Raw genomic sequence first — 14463 nt, forward strand, 5'->3', positions numbered from 1 at the left:
GCATCAGTTCGCCTCTCAATCTGTCAAAGTAGTACCATTACTTACAGGCTACAGTTTGCTAGCTACTATTAGCCTTCATCACGGAAATGCATATTACCTGGATCCGATCGCTTATCACTTGTTTTTTTTTTTATCTGTTGAACAGCAAACATAAACAAAAATAAGTAATTAACCCCCTGAGCCCGACAACGTCGTCGACGATGCCACACGTCACCTCCGATAAATGTTTACATAACTCGATGACAGATTTATCGATTTTCTTACCGTTTTTTTTCCCAGCAGAAAGCTAACGAGCTAGCCATCACAGGGGTGTCTTTCGGGTCTTTCTAGCCTTTACAGAATGTTTTCTATCCAGCCTGGAACTTGTGCTTCCTTTCAGAGGTTTTCAGCAATAAATCCAAACGCTTTATGTAAAACTTTGATAATCTTGAAGCCCATAATTCATAAATATTCGGTCATTTTTGCCGCTAGCTCGATGCTAGCGGACATCCTGGATATCACGTGATGTTTTCACGTGATGGTTTTTGACCAATTACAGGCTGATCCGTTGTAAACATTGGTGTGCGTCATTACGCATGAACCAAGCGCTGATAAAGTGTAGAAAGATAGAGAGACTCACGGAGACGCGCGATTCACAGAGAAACACAGCGAAATGGACGTAAATAAAGCGCTGGTCTATTTTGGTGCATTGCAGGATGATGGATTTTCAGGAGAACAGAGCTTTTTGACAGATGAGGAACTAGATTACCAGGGTAGACCCAGCTGAAGTGCCATTTATTTATTTACTGTAAAAAAGTATTATAGTAGTATAAATGTATTATAAAAGAATAAAAAGAACATAATAAATAAAAGAATAAATAAAATAGAAATGCAAAACCTGTGATGTGGCCCTCTGTGTGATTGCTGATAGGAACTGTTTTGAGGCTTGGCACCAGTGAATTTCATGAGGCCCCAAACGCCTGGACTTCTTTTGGAAAAATGTCAATATTTTTTGTTCTGTACAAGTTATAATGTTTATTCCTGTGCTCCAGGACTCCAAAGACATGAACAAACTATTTTCCAGAGGAAAATTGCTTAGCTTTTATTTATTTGTGTGTGATTTCAATAAATAATTGAGTGATTCCATTTCCGATTTATTTTTTCATTTGTCTTTATGGTCCCATAACTTATTTTACATTCAGGTGACATCAATGTAACACAAATATGCTGAAAGTTCAATTTGTCCTGAAAAAAAAGAGGTGTGTCAATTGTCTGTGCACCAAAGGGTTGATATTTTACAAGCTTTTTGCACCAGACGGAAAATTTATTGTAAAAATACCCTTAGGTCTCAGAGGGTTAACTCATTATTTTCATTCATTTTACTAAAGTAAACAATTTGTTTGCATTTGCAAGAGCATATTCACGCAGTGCTGTCTCTAGTGCACGTTTTTGAATTCCGTTGCAAACTGTTAAATTTTGTGTTTCCTGATCCCAAGTTTAGTTTTTAACTGCAGATAGTGCTCTAAGCTAGTTTTTGATCGTACTCTCAAATGGTCATCAAGATCAGCCCAGAACAGACAACGTTACAGAACAGAACAGAGCGCTTGTACTTTCAGCTTAGGGGCGATTCTAGATCCTTTTTAGGTAGGCTTCAACCCCCATATTTTTTGTCTAAGCCCCTCTAAAACTACAATCAACTATCTGAACGATCAGGCCAGTGCTGCTTCTTCAGAAAAGTTTATCATTCTCTCTTATTTATGATCGATAATTGATTGAGCACGCACACGAGCACGAGTTGCATTCTGAAACATCACCGGTAGAGGCCGCTAAAAAATGCATACAGCACCTTTTAAGGTTTTTTTCTGCTAATGGTATAGAACATTAATATAACTATAAATAATTATCTGTGTATTGGTATTGGCCAACGATTTATTAAATGCCTTAAACAATTCACTTTCTCATGTGATTTTGCTTAAATACACAGTAAAGGTGTGGAAATACACAGTTTGTTTCTTAAATCCTGATCCTCTTTTGGTATTATATGCCTCTCTCTATATATAGAGAGAGAGATTTACAACCAACATAATTGACAGGATGCCTCTAGTTGTGTTTTTATGAAGACCATTTTTCTAACAGGAAATTTTCAAAACTTCATTTAGCCTACACTCTGCTTGGGGCTGAAGACTTATGACTTTGGCCTGCAATGTGATTAACTAGTCCATGTTGTTAACACAACACAGAAAATTCTTTTAATTATGAATCTTGCGGTCTGTCATGGTCTACAATGAAGCAAGAGTCTGGTAGCTGGCTAATGAAATTCTGATTTATCTCCACTTTGATTTGTGTTTTTTACGAGTTGAGTTTTGCTTGTTTCGTAGCCGGGATTACTATCATTAGAGCCCCGACGAAATGAAAATGGCACATTCCGCAATGTTTAATATTTACACGCCATGCTAATGGTATGCTAATTATTGTCACGGATCAAAGATCAATCGCTTCAGTCATTTTGCTTCCACCACATTCCCCAGCCCAACCCCATCTCCCTCACCGCACACCCGTTAACCACTCTTGCGATGAAGAAGTCTTTCGGTAATGAACACATCGTCTGCATTTTGTTTTTCTCAGGCCCCTGATGATCAATGGAATGCCGGATGGGCCTTAATGATGTTCCAGCTTGGGCAATCTTCCCATTTGATCAACGGTGAAAAAAATTAATTAAAAATATGTACGTCTTTGCCTATAGAAGGAACAACTACAAATGAAGACAAAAGATTTTCTTTCAAGCCATCTCTTGCTCTGCCAGCCATAGTTTCTTGTCTTTTTTCTATATTTTTGTTTCATAAAGCAGAGGAATTGTCTTAATAGAAGCTGTAATGCACTATTGGCTGGCAAGAGCCTGGCAGGTACATGTTTGGTTGCCCTCCCCATTCAAACTGTTTAAGAAACCAGTGAAGCCAGTTAAAATGGCAAGCATATTTCTTTGTCTCTCTCCTGTTCTCTGCCATTTCCCTTTCTCCACAGGCCAAGCAGAGGTCTTACTCACTCTGTTCAGCAGAATGGTGAGACTTTTACAAAAATCTGCTTTCACATTCAGATACTCAGCTTTTCAGACTTGAAAAAAATAACCTTGGGTAAACAGAATCCAGTTATCTTACTTCACGTTTTACACTGCTCATAATTAATCTGGGCTTAACGATTAATCATGGGTAAAATTACATTTCATAAAGATGAAACATAGCCAACCGTTTGTACATGGTGTTTTTTGACTGTCCAAAGCATTTGAATATGAGGCAGAGGCACGCGTTTAGCTGTCGGTTGCACCATAAAAAAGTTGCTGTTTTAAATTTTTAATTGCAATCAACATGGGTGTTTTAAGTAGGCTAATTTCAACTTCACTGTCAAAAAAAAACAAAAAAAAAACAAAAAAAAAAAACAGTAAATCTCTGGCAGCAAAGTTTCCAGATGGATTCTGTTCAATTACAGCAAATAACCATTTCAGAAAATTACATGCAAAAAAAATTTTGTAAAAATACAGAATTTACTTTACAGTCAAAATGTATTAAATTACAGTATATTACTTTTAATTTTGGCTTATTAAACCATGGAAAAACAGACAAAGGTTGTCAAATTACATTAAAACGACATTTAACTTTCAGGTTAAACTGTACATTTACGGTTTTATAAAGTTATTTTATATAATAATGCTGTATTTCTACAGTAATTTTTCTTTTTTTTAATATTTCTGTGTAAAATAATTCAATAAGTACATACATTCAATACAAATGTTATTGTATTAGTATTAGTAATTGAATAATTGAACAAACATGAACATCATTTATATAATTTAGAACATGTAAAAATATCTACATTAAAAGGCAATTGCTGTATATCTTTATACTCATAACATATTTCAAACGTTTACAAATACATTTTATCTAAAGTGACTTACCAATTAAAGTTCCAGTTAGTCTACCACAGTACACTACACACAGTTTTTTTTTCTTCTTTCTTTTAAAACATAGATTTTGTATTATTGGGTCAAGTGTTTACGAAAAAAAAAAGAAAAAAAAGGGGGGGGGTCTTTAGCAGTTTCTTGAAAATGTGTTGCGCTGGTCAATTCACCAGCAGGAAACAGTCCAGGTAAAGGTCAGTGAAATTGGGTTCGTATCTCTTTGGGATGATGGCACCACAAGTAAATTCTTCGCACACCTTATTTGCCATGATCATCTGCTTTCCACATAACCTGAAATCACACAAAAAAATGTCAGACATGTCAGATTATGTTCCACTGGGACAATGCAAAACCTCAACTGACTGTTATCCGGAAGCTGTGCAGGAATGGTTAACAGTATGTTTTGAGCTGCCATGTGATTTTAGCTACATTCATGGAAAGTGAAAATTACTGTGACCTAGCTGCATCAGTTACACCTGGGGTTTATGGGTTCATCTCTCTATTCTATTCTTTCTGATAGGCGTTGCTGTATTATTATCATAATGAAGATTTTTACACAATTGGACGGACTTTGATACGCATCTACAAAAGCTTGTTTTAGGTCTTTAGAGATGTGGGTTCAACTGATCTTTTTTTTTTAAATAAGATGAGAATTTAAAAGAAGCATGCTGCAGTGTTTTGCCCTCCAGCTCTCACACCAGTTATGATGACTAAACAGTTAAGAATGCTGATTTTAGCTCGAAACTGTCAACTAACACAAATGTAATATGTAGTATGAGAATCTTAGCTACCTCAGCAGGTGATCGGTTGGCATGATGTTGTTGTGACGAACCAGGCTCACTGAAAAAGGGCACGGTATTTCGGATGGACTGACTGATACCAAAGACTGCTCACGGCTGCTCCTGATGAATACGATTATAGCTTTGCACCACTGTGATACTGTAACACTTCACAAGAGTAGACTGAAATCAAGTATAAACTTGACAGATCTGACCAGCTAACGGAAAGTAATGGCAGAGCTAAAGCACGCACACACAGACACAGTGGCTCAAGGTTTATCAAGTGACGTTAATACTTTTTGTGCGAGAAAACAACAACAAAAATAAGGACTTTATTCGAATATTCCGTTTCTCCCTTGTAGGCCTGAGACGAGAGTTCAAGAGATTTCCACACACAAAATTACAGAAATTTTCCTTAAAAAAACAAAACAAAACAAAAAATAAATAAAATTGATAATTGATATTGGTAAAATACAAGCAATTACCAAATGTAATAGTGGACCTTTAAATTAAAATATGTTAAAATAACATGCATTCACTGTATAATGATACAAAATTAAAATAACTAGGCCGTTACCTGTAAATTGATGTTTTATTTTTAATCCGATTTAAATCCGATCGAAACTGGCAAGTGTAAATTCATCTGGTCGTTGAAACCACATATGTAAATTTTACTCCTCCCAAAAATGCTAAAAAATAAACGTATGAGAGCGTGTTATATGTCATGTTATAATCAGGTATGACAATGCTACTGCAACACTCATTACTGCAGATGAGCACTTGAGCATCTATTTATCAAGCCAATGTGCAAACTATCACAAATCAAAGTGAAAGTAAGTCGCAGACGCCTAACACACAATCATATACATCAGCTGTTCCAGTCCGTTTTCATCCCAAGGCTTCATATACTGATGCTTTTGTCAATGCATAGACATCCAATGCACATGGCACCCTTTAGCGTCAATATGAGACGCAGATATATATATATATATATATCAACTCCCGAAAGCATCGTTAGCCAACTATGGTAGCAAGTTGGTCGCAATTTCCATTGAACTCTATTGGTAACGACGGAACTTGCGACCATAGTTGGCTAACGATGCTTTCGGGAAACGCACCCCTGGGTGTGTCAGACATAACAAGGAGAATAGGAGAATGAAGGTTTGGGGTGATGACATGAGGAGGTTGTTCTGTCACAATTGTATCATATTTCACCCAATTTGACATGAAATTTAAATATTTGCCAGTTTGAATTCATCAAAAAAAAAAAAAGATTGATATAAAGGTGACCAGATGTTCATATTATGAGCTCCAGAGATCCTCACTACACACTTCTAGTGCTGCAGATGCCTATGAGACCACAAAACCACCTCAGCATCAAGATTAAAACCAGCCCACCCACCCCCCCCCCCCCCCCTGTCTCTTTGTGTGTGTGTGTTTGGTACCCTGTTACTGCCATTAGGCCTGAAGCCTTCCCACCAGAACCATAATATCCTTTTAACAGGTTGTATTGTATTACCACTATTGGCACTGAAATTAGATTTTCCTTTCACTGTGATCCATTTATTTGTTTATGTGTGTTGTTTGTATTGAATGACATTTCTCATAACTTGCGCTGCTTTTTGTGGAATTGTCATTCCAAAAGCTTCAAAGGAGGAGGGGGGAAGGGGGCAGTCATTTAGAGAATAATCATGTAAAGATCATATTCAGAATGATAATGGTTATTTGGAACTGTTATGACTGCAGATAGCATGCAAGACTGATGGACTGCTAATGACTCCCACGTAACTAATGGAACTTAGCAAGATGATACACGTTTAGATCCGTGTTCTTGCAGACAAGAAGAAAACATGTTCTTTTTGTTTTGGTAGCATATTGAGGAACACTGACAGGCTAGTTATTACACAATGTGCTACATCTCAAATCAGTGCAGTCTCATCCCAAGACATCAGACGCTTTTGACCATACGTCAACATCCGGCGTTTTAGGGTACCCTTAAATGTCGGTTAGATGACGTTATCTAATCCTAACCCTACCCCAGACCTAAACCTTGCCCGTCACCTAACTGACGTTAAAGGTAAAGCGTCAGTTGGATGACGCCCCAGGACGTTTAAGGGTACCCTAAAATGGCGGATGTTGACGTATGGTCAAAAGCGTCAGTTGTATGATGTCTTGAGATGAGACTGTGTTACTCAAATGATTTTATAAAATCTCAAAGTATCTTATTATCACCAGTCTCTATTTTTTAAAAAATATAGTAAAACCAATAATACTGTAAATTTAAAACAACAGTTTTATGTTTTGATAAAATGCCAGGGGATATCAGACTCGAGTGGGAAATGGATGAATAACAACACAAAGCTTTTATTGAACAGGTGAGTATAGACCACAAATGATGTGCTGTGCAAGTATTATGCTTCAGTTATTGTAGGTTATGAATGAAGATCTTAAGGTAACCCCCCCCCACACACACACACATATTTTGGTTGTCATTAGAGTGACTAGATAACAATCAATGTCTTTGTCTTACAGAGATAGCGGGAACGCTGGGGGGATGCAGAGAACAGGGGACAGAACAAGGATACAGGATTGGAGAAATTGCAGGAGGTAAATATCTCAGGTGATTTTTACTGACCCCAAACTGTTTTTTATGGTTATACAATATTTATTGATGTTTTCCCCCAACAATATTTTGATATAGGTTTGCATGCTGGCTTGTAATTGCTGAAAAGTCTATTATGATTATCAGTTATATAATCTAACATAAAGAGCCTATTAATAATCAAGTGTGGCTTCAGTTCTGGCAGGTCACGTTAGTCAAGCTCACTTCAGCTGACTCTCAGCGGATCTTTGTCTATCTATAGGAATATGACGCCTATCACTGTACACATGTACGCTCCTTCAGTTTTATTAGCAGCTATCGCGTTTATCTGGAGCTAATTACCCTCCTCCATCCCCAGCTCCTCCTCTCGCCCAATCAGGATTTGGCATTCTGATTCCCCTTGAATCAGAATAAATTCTAGAATTATGTTGTACTTTAAAGTCTATCTGTAAGACAGTCATGTTTGTTCTGTTCTGTTTACCCTAAGGCGGGTTATTGCTGCTCTCCTTGCTTTTAACAGTCAAGCTGGGAAACATTTAAGCATATCGTCTGGTTCCACTGACTCAAGCGCATAGTTGAGGTTTACGACGGGAAAATACATTACTGTTTGAAAAGGCGGCAGATTTAATATGCAGTGTATGTGTGCTTTATGTAAATATCAGACATCCCAAGTCTCCCGGAAGTTCTGTAAGTGTCTCCAGCAGATTGATAGCGGCTCCCTGATGCCCACAAATTAGTTTAAATATCCCGGAATCTAGAGCGAGCGAGCAAGAGCGCTCACATACTGTGCTTCAAAGAGAGAGAGAGAACCCTTGCGCATGCGTAGTAAAAGCATAACCTGTGGGGGAAAAGGCGTTCAAAACCTTATTTTGAGGCAAAGTCATGACATTTTTTCAGCGATTTTATCATATTTTACTACTCTTTCTATACATGCAGTTTTTATGTCCCGATGACCAGTGAAAGTGGAGTTCTGACTCTCTGCCCATTCATTTAGATAGGAGCCTGGTCTTGTTGGTCCGAAATAGCTGCCCAGAGCCGTTGCCAAGATGGCGGCCGAGTGGCAAGACTTGTCTAAAAGGACTTTTGCATGGATGTACATGCAGATAGTTCTTGTCCAGAACAGAACCATACCACCAAACCAAACTGAAAGCTAACTGCAAATCGTATTTGACGATAGTGGCTCAGCAGAATGCTGGATCTGGTTACGGCAAGTCCTGTTGTAACAAAGTACAGCTTCTATCAATTGTTTGGTTACCGACATTCTTCAAAACAACTTATTTTGTGAAAAAAATCATACAGGTTTGGAACAAATTTAGGGTGAGTATGATGGCAGATTTTTCATTTTTTGGTAAACTATATCTTTAAAAAGTATGACAAAATACCCTGGTATATGTTATCGCCAACTCTGCTAATTCACCGTTAGGCTGATTGATAACTGAGTGCAGGTTTCGATTAAAGAATACCAAAATAACCATCTGACTTTACAAATGTAGTGAACAGCGCACCCTCACAATCATGATTGGACTGATTTCATGTCAGGTAGAGCTTGCCTTGTTCTGATGAGTGGTTGTGACACTTGGACAGAGTTTTAGGCCCTGTTTACACGAGAACGCTCGCAGGTGAAAACGTAAAAATATTTTATCGGATGTGCGTTTCGTTTACACGGTGACGGCGTTTTTGGGGCTTAACAACGCAAAAAAGTGAAACCACCCTCCAGAGTGGAAATCTTAAAAACGCTCCACCGCCGCGTTCCTGTGTAAAGGGTAAAAACGCAAAAGTCTGCTTGACAGTGAAGGTTGTATGCAGTCGCGCAGACTTGGTGTTGTTGTGTGGCAGTGCTCCACATTGCCATCTAGCCGTCTGGAGTGCATACTACATTGAATATCACACACTTTTGCATCACCATATGCACACGGATTTCCCACCCAAGACGTTTGTCTAAACGCAGAATAAAAAGTAATAATGCAATGCCACTTTTGCGTTTTTGCTCTTCAGAATCGTTTCCTTGTAAACATAGCCTTTGGGAGACACACAGAAACTCTGCTCTCATTGGGAGAAGTGGATGTAGACACAACTGCACTAAAGCTCAAGAAGAACATCTTAAAACTTGCTCCACACACACACACACACAGAGAGAGAGAGAGAGAGAGAGAGAGAGAGAGAGAGAGAGAGAGAGAGAGAGAGAGAGAGAGAGAGAGAGAGAGAGAGAGAGAGAGAGAGGGAGGGAGGGAGGGAGAGAGAGACTCACACAGGAGCTTAAAGTGGCTGGCTGGCAAACACTAAGATATGCAAAGTGAATGTTAATTATGGAGCAGCATAAGGGCTAAACGTTCATTATTTCAAAATTAATTACAGCTAATTTTTTTTTTATTTTATTTTTGACCCATATGGACACCTTACTTGAGGTTACAGACTGTCTTTAATATAATTGCTTTGGAGTGTTGGGGAACATGTAAAAACTAAATAAAGTGAAGTGGCCCATCCCTCATTTCAGAGAGCAAGTGCTGAGAAAGAAAGAGGAGACTAAGTGAGAGAGAAGCAATCTTGAAAAATAAATTTAATATGAAATAAAAGACTTTCACACAAAGTGGTACCCTACTATTATTTACTGCAACACAAAAATGTTGTCATGTCATACCAAACTTTTGACTAGATACAGAAGATTTAAATCAGTTATCAGTATTCTAGTGTTGTCAAAAGTACTGGTACTTTGGTACCGAGTCGATACTGAACTGTAAAAAAAAAAAAAAAAAAAAAAAGATATACATATAATAATAAAATAAATAAATAATGATACCAGCCTTGTACTTGTGAGAGCACGCTGTGAAGCGTCAAGGGTTTCTATTTATGTTTTTTGAAGCGTTTTGCATTGTAGCTCATAATCTACTTCTACTTTTTTTTTTTTTTTTTTTTTTTACCATAACCAGCCAAATTTAAACACAATTAATTGTGATTAAACAGATTATAGATTTCATTCTCATTATCTCTGTAGAATCTGTTCACAATTTAATTTTTGTTTTATTTTTGCTGCTAACTATTCACTGCAAAGTTTCATGAGTGACAACCATATTTAAATGTGGGACTAAATCCAAAATTGCAATGAAAGTGCAACCTTGGAAATGGATGGTACAAAAATAATAGACTTGTCAATTCTGTCTTTTGTTCTTTCTTTTCACACCTCGTCCAGTGTAGACAATTTCACAGATTTTAATGGGGTCTCTTTGACTTTGCATTGTGGATTTCGCTGTGCATCACTTGTGTAGACACAGATATGTGTTTTATGCAACAGGCCATTGGACTGATATATAACAGTCTACAGATATGTGTTTTATGCAACCGGCCATTGGACTGATATATAACAGTGGAAAATATACAGCCCATTCTCACTCCCAAGGCGTCACCTAACTGACGCCTTGGGAAGCATTTGACCATGCTTCAATATCTGACGCTTTAGGCGCCCTTTAGCGTCAGTTAGATGACGCCCTAGGATCGCGTGAGCCCTACCCCCACCCCATACCTAAACCTAACCGCGTCCTCTAACTGACGCTTTCCTTTAGCGTCAGTTAGATGACGCCGTAGGATCGCGTCATGTAAGTGACGTTAAAGGGCACCTAAAACGTCAAATATTGAAGCATGGTCAAAGGTGACGCCTTGGGGTGAGAATGTGTTGAAATATATCAGTTGTCAGCTTTAAATAAAAATAAATAAATAAATAAATCTGTTAACAGAATTGGCCGAAATTTCCATTTTGGTGCAGTTATGGCAAACCTCAAAACATCTCTATTTATGTTCAGAACAAAGTATAGGTTTTGAATGAGCGTAATTTTTTCAAGTGGTTCGGTTCACTGTAGAAATGTCTGTAGAAATAAAGGATTTACCCTGAACTGAAAATACATAAGGAACATTTTGACCAGGATTTTGTGCCCCCTTGGCAAGACAACTGTCCCTCCCATCCGAGGCCTCCTATGAATTATCAGCTGACTTTTATATGGAGATGGACAAATGTTGGTTGGTGGGTTTTGATCTCAGACACTGACTGATCACTGTGCTGCTTATAATGCGGTGGCCTTGTGCAACTGTGATTTTAGGGAAATGAGATGGGGGCAGAATGCCTGTTTTCAGATTTTTTTTTTTTATTTCATTATTTTTTGAAAAGTAATTAGCAATCAACTGGATGCCAAAGCAGGTGTCTCTCCAACATGAAATCGTTCCAACATTTATAATTTCAGTATTGTTAACACCTGTACAAATAACTAAAATAAATAAATAAATACAATTAAATATTAAAATTTGGATTTTTTTTTTTGAACTCACTATTTACTGCAGACTCTCTGCTTGCTGTCCTTGTTGACAGAGAACCAGATATGGTGCTCTGTCTCTGCAATGAGCCAAGGAGCCAGATGTCAGCAAGAAAGAGTGTTTCGAGATTTTTTTTTTCTGTCACTTGGCTGACAGAGGAATCTCTGGTTCTGCCAAATGAACAGACTGAGACTGGTCACGCTGACGACAGGTAGTCTGATTAGTTTGGACACACGGTCAGTGCAGGGAGAGAGGAAAGGGCTTTGGGGAGACATAAAGAGAGCCTTTAGCAGATGGAGGTAATACTTTTGAACAGACCATTCTCAAACGATACCTTTCCTCTCTAAGTCAGTCCCCCTTGAGCCAGGGCTTTGAAGGATGAGAAGTGGACATATTACTTTCTAGGACAGAATCCCCAACAACTAGAAGACAGTGCAAAAATCCCTTTTTTCTTAACAGTATTATTGTTGTTGTTGTTGTTTTTCAAAAATGTCAAAAATTATTTATCAGACACTGCATTTTGAAGTTTATTTATTTTTATGCAAATGTTTATTTGCAAATTAGCTTAGAATAATTACTTTTTTACTAAATTGTCTACATTTTCTAAATTCTAAATAAACTACCACTCAAAAGTGGTAGACTTTTGACTGACTTTTCATGTTTTTGAAAAGTCTCTAATGCTTATCAACACTGCCTTTATTTGAAAAAAAAAATATTGTTAATATTGAGAAATATTATTTCAATTTAAGATAACTGTTTTAATACTTGTTGAAAAAAAAGTGGTGCTGCTTAATATTTTTGTAGAAACCATTTGTAGCAATGTAAAAAAGAATAATAAAAGTCACTTTTGATTAAATTAATGCATCCTTGCTGTATTAATTTCTGTCACAACATTTTCTGACCCCAGACGGTAGTTATACTTAGAAATGTATAAAATGCGAAATAAATTGAAACCATATTTATTATCGGTTATTATGGATTGATTTTTTGTATTTTTTTTAATTGGCATTTGTAGATACAGATGATGTATTTTCCAATATTGCATGTGCATGCTCATTTCATTGCTCAAACTCAAAATTAACATCTTTCTTTTAAACTTTATATGTCTTGATGCATGAATTCATTTTAGCGTTTAACTATCATTTAAAATTATTCAATTAATTATACAACATGGTTTTTAATTGAAATATATGGCATTCATCAATAATAACAAATCACTGAAAAAAAAAAGTAATATTATGCAAAATTCTGGTCTGGTTGTGCCCTAGTGAAAAAGTTTGGTACTGCGCCCAAACAAAATTTTCCTGAAAGCTATTTTTTGAGATCTCAACCTACAATTTTAAACTTTTTCTCATTTTTGGCTTTGATTTCTACAGTTTTAGAGTAGCCCAGGTTTTGAAAATATATATTATAAATATTTACATTGTACATTTGACATTTTATACATTTCCATAAACTCAAACTTATATAACTTTTTTTTCTGTTTCACTTTCTCAATCTATTTCACTTCTACAAAAATCTTCTAAATGTCTTCTTTAAAACAAGACCAATCTTACGTCGATATTCCAAAGCATTCTTCCAAAGAATTACAACCATTTAAGTTTGAAACGTGCATTTGCATGTCTATTCAAAAAAGGGGGTGACACTTAAATGGTTATGGATTTTTACTAATTTACTGGAACAGTAGATATTGCAGATTTTGAAGCTCAAACTTGCAGGGTTCCTGTGAGGTTGAGGTCTTGCTAACAGGTTGAAAATGGAACTGAGTGGTCCACACCTTCAAAAGTTCAGCGCACAATGAAACATAACCAACTAGTGTGAATTTGAAATTAAGTTTTGCATAGTTGACAGTCTGAGACAGCTGTGATCAGGCAAAGGGAGTGAGACACACACTGTGCACGCCGGTGATCAAAGTGGTGCAAGACAGGCAGCTGCTGCAGGAGATTCACTTCTGGAGAAGATTAAACAGCTCTGGATGGATGAAGGTTTGCCAAAGTAAGTGCAATCTGAGTGGAGCCCTCTATGTCCATGAACAGAGATGAGGAGAGGGAGAGGAAAAGATGACACACAGCAGCTGGTTGATGTCAAACTGCTCTGGCCACGCTAAGCGTTTGATGAAGAGCCAAGACTGGACACCAGACTGCTCTTTGACTCCCTCCAATCTTCCTCCGTCTGACTGACCACAGGTGTGAGACAGTGCGCTAGTGACTAATTGACTGTTAGCAGCATGCTAATATCAGGGCGAAACATAAAAGTGGACCAAAGAAAAACATTTTAAATGACCTCATCATTTCAGGTTGCTATTTTTTTTTTCTTTTACACATTTGTATTATTGCATCTCTATATGTGGCAGGGAAAGAGGAATTGTTCATCATCTCCCAAAAACAATATACCTTTTACACCGGTAAAGCACATTATTTCAATAATTCAATTCAATTTTGTTTCCAATGTGTGTGGTCTGGGATTTATCTTTTGACCAAAGCTTGTACACAATCTCCAATTTAAGCCATTCAGCCTAGGCTGATATGATCACAGTTATGGTGCAGAACAGATAGGAAGGTGGTCTGTTTAGCTTTCTAGATGGTTTTAGAGATGACATGAATGCTCGATGGTCGAAGGAGGAGATATACTGTCCTCATTAGGGACTTTTTTTGAGAGTTGTGATGCTCTTTTACTGAATGAATGTTCTAAAGCTGAACTTACAACAGAAAGGGCACGACCAGGTTCTCAGGGCCCTATGGGATCCGCCGTCAGGCAGATATGAAAATGCAGGGATTATAATAATAGGTCTTTGATCTGTTCTTGTGGTCTGGTACAGTATCTCTTAAAAGCAAATCAGGGGCAGAGGGCTT

The sequence above is a fragment of the Pimephales promelas genome, chromosome 9, assembly GCF_988280905.1.
Source record: "Pimephales promelas chromosome 9, fPimPro1.hap1.1, whole genome shotgun sequence".
Taxonomy (NCBI): Eukaryota; Metazoa; Chordata; class Actinopteri; order Cypriniformes; family Leuciscidae; genus Pimephales; species Pimephales promelas.